This window comes from Sus scrofa, chromosome 7, assembly GCF_000003025.6.
Source record: "Sus scrofa isolate TJ Tabasco breed Duroc chromosome 7, Sscrofa11.1, whole genome shotgun sequence".
NCBI classification, from domain to species: domain Eukaryota; kingdom Metazoa; phylum Chordata; class Mammalia; order Artiodactyla; family Suidae; genus Sus; species Sus scrofa.
The window spans coordinates 2,975,745-2,981,062 of record NC_010449.5 but is presented as its reverse complement, the minus strand read 5'-3'; the positions used below and the strand labels follow the sequence as shown (position 1 = coordinate 2,981,062).

The window sequence follows — 5,318 nt, the reverse complement described above, 5'->3', positions numbered from 1 at the left end:
CTTTTTTTCTTTTTTTATGGTTGCACCCCCAGCACATGAAAGTTCCTGGGCTGGGGACTGAATCCTAGTCTCCGTTGCAGCAATGCCAGATCCTTAACCCACCGCACCAGGCTGGGGATGGAACCCTCGCCTCTGCTGTCACCGGAGCCACTGGCCCTCGGATGCTTAACCCACTACGCCAGGACGGGAACTCTGCATGCGTGTTTATTTTTTTTACTTTATTTTTTTTTAGGGCCACACTTGCAGCACATAGAGATTCCCAGGCTAGGGGTCGAATCGGAGCTGTACCTGCCGGCCTACACCACAGCCACAGCCCTACAGGATCTGAGCCGTGTCTGCGACCTACACCACAGCTCACGGCAACGCCGGGTCCTTAACCCACTGAGCAAGGTCAGGGATGGAACCTCTGTCCTCATAGATGCTATTCAGGTTCATTAACCAATGAGCCAGGACGGGAGCTCCTGCTGTGCGTTTTTAAATACAACATTGTGGCAGTCAGTCGAGAGCACTAGGGATGTTTTGATTCTAATATACAAACACGCATATCAAGGAAGCAAACAAACTCTATGGTCTCTTTGTTTGTTGTTTACATTGTGATAAAACACACATAATATGGTTCTTAGGTGGAAAATTCAGTTACGCTATGCCTACGTTGCTGCCCAGGTGGCACCACCGTCCACCTCCAGAACTTTCTTCTTCTTGCAAAACCCAGACGCTGTCCCCATTACACACTCACCCTCCCCCACCCTTGTACGTTCTTCTCAAATCTGATGACTGGCGATCTCATGTACAAGGAAAGAAAACTTTAGAAAATTTTGTTAATTTAGGACATGTCTTGAGGCTGAAGAGAGAATTGGTGAGTAGAACTTTAGAATCCTCATCACAAGAAAAAAACCTGTTACTGCGTGATGATGGATGGCAGCCTAACAATGTGGTGACCATGTCACAGTATAGACACACATCGAATCGTTATGCTGTGCACTTTAAGCTCACGCAAGGTTATATCTCAACCACGTATCAATGAGCCTGAGGGAGAAAGGAAATTCTTACTGATCTTTCTGATCTTTTCCTTTTGGGTTAGTCTTTTTGTGTGTCCTACTGAGGAAATCTTTTTTTTTTTTTTTTTTTTTTTTGCCACGACATGCAGTAGCTTGATACGGGATCTCAGTTCCCAGGCCAGGGACTGCACCTGAGCTGCAGCAGTGAAAGCGCCAGGTCCTAATCACTAGGCCGTTGGGAACCCCCAAGAAATCCTTAACCTGTCTCCTAAGGAGTTTTAAAAATCTACACATGCCCACTAAGCCTTACTTTTTCTTTTTCAGGCCCCACCTGCAGCATATGGAGGTTCCCAGGCTAGGGGTGGAATCGGAGCTACAGCTGCCGGCCTCCACCAGTCACAGCCACGCCAGACTCGAGTTGCATCTGCAACCCGCACTGCAACTCTCCACAACGCCGGATGCTTAACCCACTGAGTGAGGTCAGGGACCAAACCCGCATTCTCATGGATACCAGCTGGGTTCTTAACCGCTGAGCCGCAACAGGAACCCTAAGCTTACTCCTCTGACGCTTTTTCTTGTCAGAAGTGAACTAGGCACTTTCACAGGTGTTACTGGCTATTTTGTCTTCATCATCAGTTGCCCAAAACCAGGTCACAAAACGCATCGTGGACAATTTCCACGGCTACGCAACCGTCTAGACATCCTTCCTACTGGAGAGGCTGGGCCTGGACACAGCGGTGGGGTGCCGGCAGGCTCGCATTCCTGCCCCAGCCGCCTCCCATAGGTGTGCGGGGCTCCCGTGGGAGAAGGCGCGGGGTCCTCGGACCGGAGCCAGGCAGAGACCCCCTTCTGCAAACTGACTGAGGCTAGAGAGGAATCTTCGTACCCTGACCTGGGGCTCCAGGGGCAGCTGGGCAGGGAAGGAGGGAGGCCGGCGAGGCGTCAGGGGCATGTCACCTGTCTTCACCAATCAAGGCCATTTGGGGGCTTGCGTGTTGCCCACGTGGCTTGGAGCCTGAACCGTGCGTCGGCCCGAGGTGCGTTCCAGAAACTTGAGTCACCTGAGTCTCCTTCAAGCTGAGCTGGTTAAGACCGGAGAGGACCCCTGACCCTCCGACCGCGCTTGCGCCCGGCTCGGCCTGCGCGCTTTTGAACCCGACGCGGCCGGAGCTTCGCTGCGCCTGCGCAGGGCGAGGGTTCCGCTCGCGTTTCCCGCCGCCGCCGCCGCCCGCCCTGCATCTTCGCGCTTCACCCGGTAAATGCCCCAGCACCTGCCTTCCCGGAGGCGGCCTGGAGACTTGTTCTGCTGTCTCCTCGTTCGGCTGCCTTATGGAGAAGCCCTTTCTTGGCCGCAGACTTAGGGGTCTCGGCCTGCTGCGCACCGGGCAAGATGGGCAAGATGGGCGCGATGAAGCTGGTGCGGTAACGGGGGGCAGATGGAGGAGGAAAGATCCAGCAGCCGGAGGAGCGGAGCTGACAGGGGGGAGAGGGGAGGCCGGCCCGCTGCGCAGCTGGGTGGGGTGGTGCCGGGGAGGCAGCCACCAGAGCTGGCCCCCAAGGCCCCTCTTGCCAGGGTGTGTTGCGGCGGTGCCCAAACTGGCCAGGAGTCCCACAGTGTCAGGGGCCTGCCTGGGGGGTGGCGAGGGTTGCTGCTTAGCGGGCAGGGCTCTTGTGAGGGCGAGACTCCCAGGAGGTGGCCCCAAGGCAGCCTTTCATCCGTGTCCCTCTGTTTCTCTTGCTCTCCCCAGAACTGATAATTTTAACACACCGTGAAAGGCCCAACCTTCAAAAGGAAAGAAGGCATTTGCCAGCTGGGCTCCGAACTGGTCGGATAAGTAGTTGCAAATCTGCTTATTTGTGACAAAAAGCAGATCAGTGCCTGCCAGGGGGGCAGGTAGGGTTGGGAGGGGCAGGAGGGCGGGTTACAAGGAGGCTCAAGGCACCTGGGGGTGATGGCGACGTCTTTTTTTTTTTTAAGAGGCCACACCTGAGGCATATGGGAGTTCTCAGAGCTGCAGCTGTGACCTGAACCGCAGCTTGTGGCAACGCTGGATCTTTAACTCCCTGATTGAGGGCAGGGATCAAACCCGCATCCTCACAGAGACAACAAGGTGTCCCTAACCCCCTGAGCCACAAGGGGAACTCCCAGATGTTGGCTCTTGATTATGGCTACTTCACCCATGTACAGATGTCAAAATGTATCAAGGTGCACACTTGGGAGTTCCTGTCATGGCTCAGTGGTTAACGAATCCGACTAGGAACCATGAGGTTGCAGGTTTGATCCCTGGCCTTGCTCAATGGGTTAAGGATCCGGCATTGCTGTGAGCTGTGGTGTAGGTTGCAGACGCGGCTCGGATCCTGTGTTGCTGTGGCTCTGGTGTAGGCCAGGGGCTACAGCTCCGATTCGACCCCTAGCCTGGGAACCTCCATATGCTGCAGGTGCGGCCCTAGAAAAGGCAAAAAGACAAAAAAAAAAAAAAAAAAAAAGCGCATGCTTTACCCACGTGCAGTTTATTGCCTGCCAGTGACCCCCAAAGAAGCTGTTACGCCTCCCGACACCCTGGCGCACGTGCACAGGTGGTTTGCAGTGAATCGGTTCAAGTTACACCTTAATCACTCAGGTACACACCTCTCTCTCCACACCTCGCTCAGAGGAGCCGTGGTTCTTCAGCGTCCTGATCACAAAAGAGACCAACACCTAGAGGCTGATTCTGGAGCTTCTGTGTGGCTTCGGACACCATTTTGGATGTTCCAGGATTCTGAGACGTTTCCAGTGGACGGCGTACTCGCCAGGTGTGCAAAGTAGGAAAGACACCCCACCCCTTGCCCCTGCATCTGCCTGGTCCCCATGACAACCTCACACACAGTCGCTGGAGCCGGTGATTTAAACCTCAAAATCTGCAAGGCCCACGGTTGGCATCCCTCTCGTGTCACAGGCAACGGGATAGTCGTCTTCCTGGAAAACTAGAACTGGACGTGGGGGTGCAGGTGTGTGAAATCACTTAGGAACGGGGTGGGGGGGCAGCTCAGTCCTGCGACAGCTGAGGGCTGCTGCTGTCTGGTAAGCACACACCTTGCACGAGCAAGAATTACAGGTCACTTTTCTTCTCCAAGGTGTGTTTGCGTCATAGCTTCTCACTCCAGGAGGCTGTAAAGCTCTGGGTGATAAAGCTTTTCTAGTAACAAGGAAATCAGTGCTGTCACAACTAACAGACCACGACTAGCAACAGTTGACAGCCCAGTGAAAATCAACCGACTTTTCATCTTACCCAGACCATGTGGGTCCAGGAAGAGGGTGCTGGGGGCTGCCGACCTGCCATGGGGGGTTCACAGACTCTCCAGGAGCCCCCAGGTGGCCCCATCTCTTTGAGCGCGTCTCTCATTTCTCTGTTGTAACAGTGGCCGCCAGGCAGCCGGGCCAGGTCTTTGATGAAGAGTCAGAGGCTGGCAAATGGGTCCCCACGCCAGGACGAGGGCTCGCTAGCCCAGCCCTCAACCATCTGGGCCCAGGTTCAGAGCAAAGGGGAGACAGCCCCCAGGCAGGACGCTGGGAAGCCCCCCAAAGCCCCAGCAGTGGCGGCGGGCCTTGGGTGACCAAGGGCCTGAGACGTGAACTCACGTGGTATCTGAGTGGCTGCTGCCCCCACCCAGGACGGCCAGCCCAGCCGAGCAGAGACTGCACCAAGGAGGCAGGCACCGGAGCCGTGAGTGGGAGCAGGTGGTCCTCGTGCCTCTGAGAGCACAGCCCCCTTTGGGAAGCTGGGTGAGGGTCCCCAGATGGGGATGGCGGGGTGGGGGCGGCATTCTACCAGCAGAGTATAAAGATTAGTCGTGTAGGAATTCCCACCTTGGCGCAACCAGATCAATGGCGCCTTGGGATTGGATGCTTTAGCGTTTTCTATGTGTGAGGTCATGTTGTCTTTCCAGGGCTGCACCCACAGCATATGCAGGTTCCCAGGCTAGGGGGCAAATCGGAGCTACAGCTGCCGGCCTACACCACAGCCACGGCTTTGTAGGATCCTAGCTGTGTCTGCAACCTACACCACAGCTCACAGCAATGCCGGATCCTTAACCCACTGAGCGGGGCCAGGGATCGAACCCTCGACCTCATGGTTCCTAGTCGGATTTGCTGCCACTGTGCCACGATAAGAACTCCCTCTCTGCGAATTTCAGGTATACAATACAGTATTAACTACACTTGCCATGCTGTATATCACCCCCCATGACCTGTTTTACGGCTGGAAGTTTATAGCTCTTGACCCCCTTCATCTGTTTCCCCGCCCCTCCCACCCCAGCCTCCGGGGATCACCAGGCTGTTTT

General features: G+C 55.4%; 1 long non-coding RNA gene across 3 annotated transcripts; it reads left to right on the top strand.

Annotated features, from left to right (window-relative positions):
* Window positions 1,507-4,981, top strand: LOC110261701. Of its 3 annotated transcripts, XR_002346163.1 has the most exons (4): window positions 1,507-2,253; window positions 2,747-2,824; window positions 3,620-3,791; window positions 4,113-4,981. It is a non-coding gene; the product is annotated as an uncharacterized LOC110261701 (long non-coding RNA). The 3 variants fall into 3 exon arrangements; XR_002346161.1 differs by having other exon boundaries at window positions 3,620-4,981; XR_002346162.1 differs by having other exon boundaries at window positions 2,747-2,892; window positions 3,620-4,981.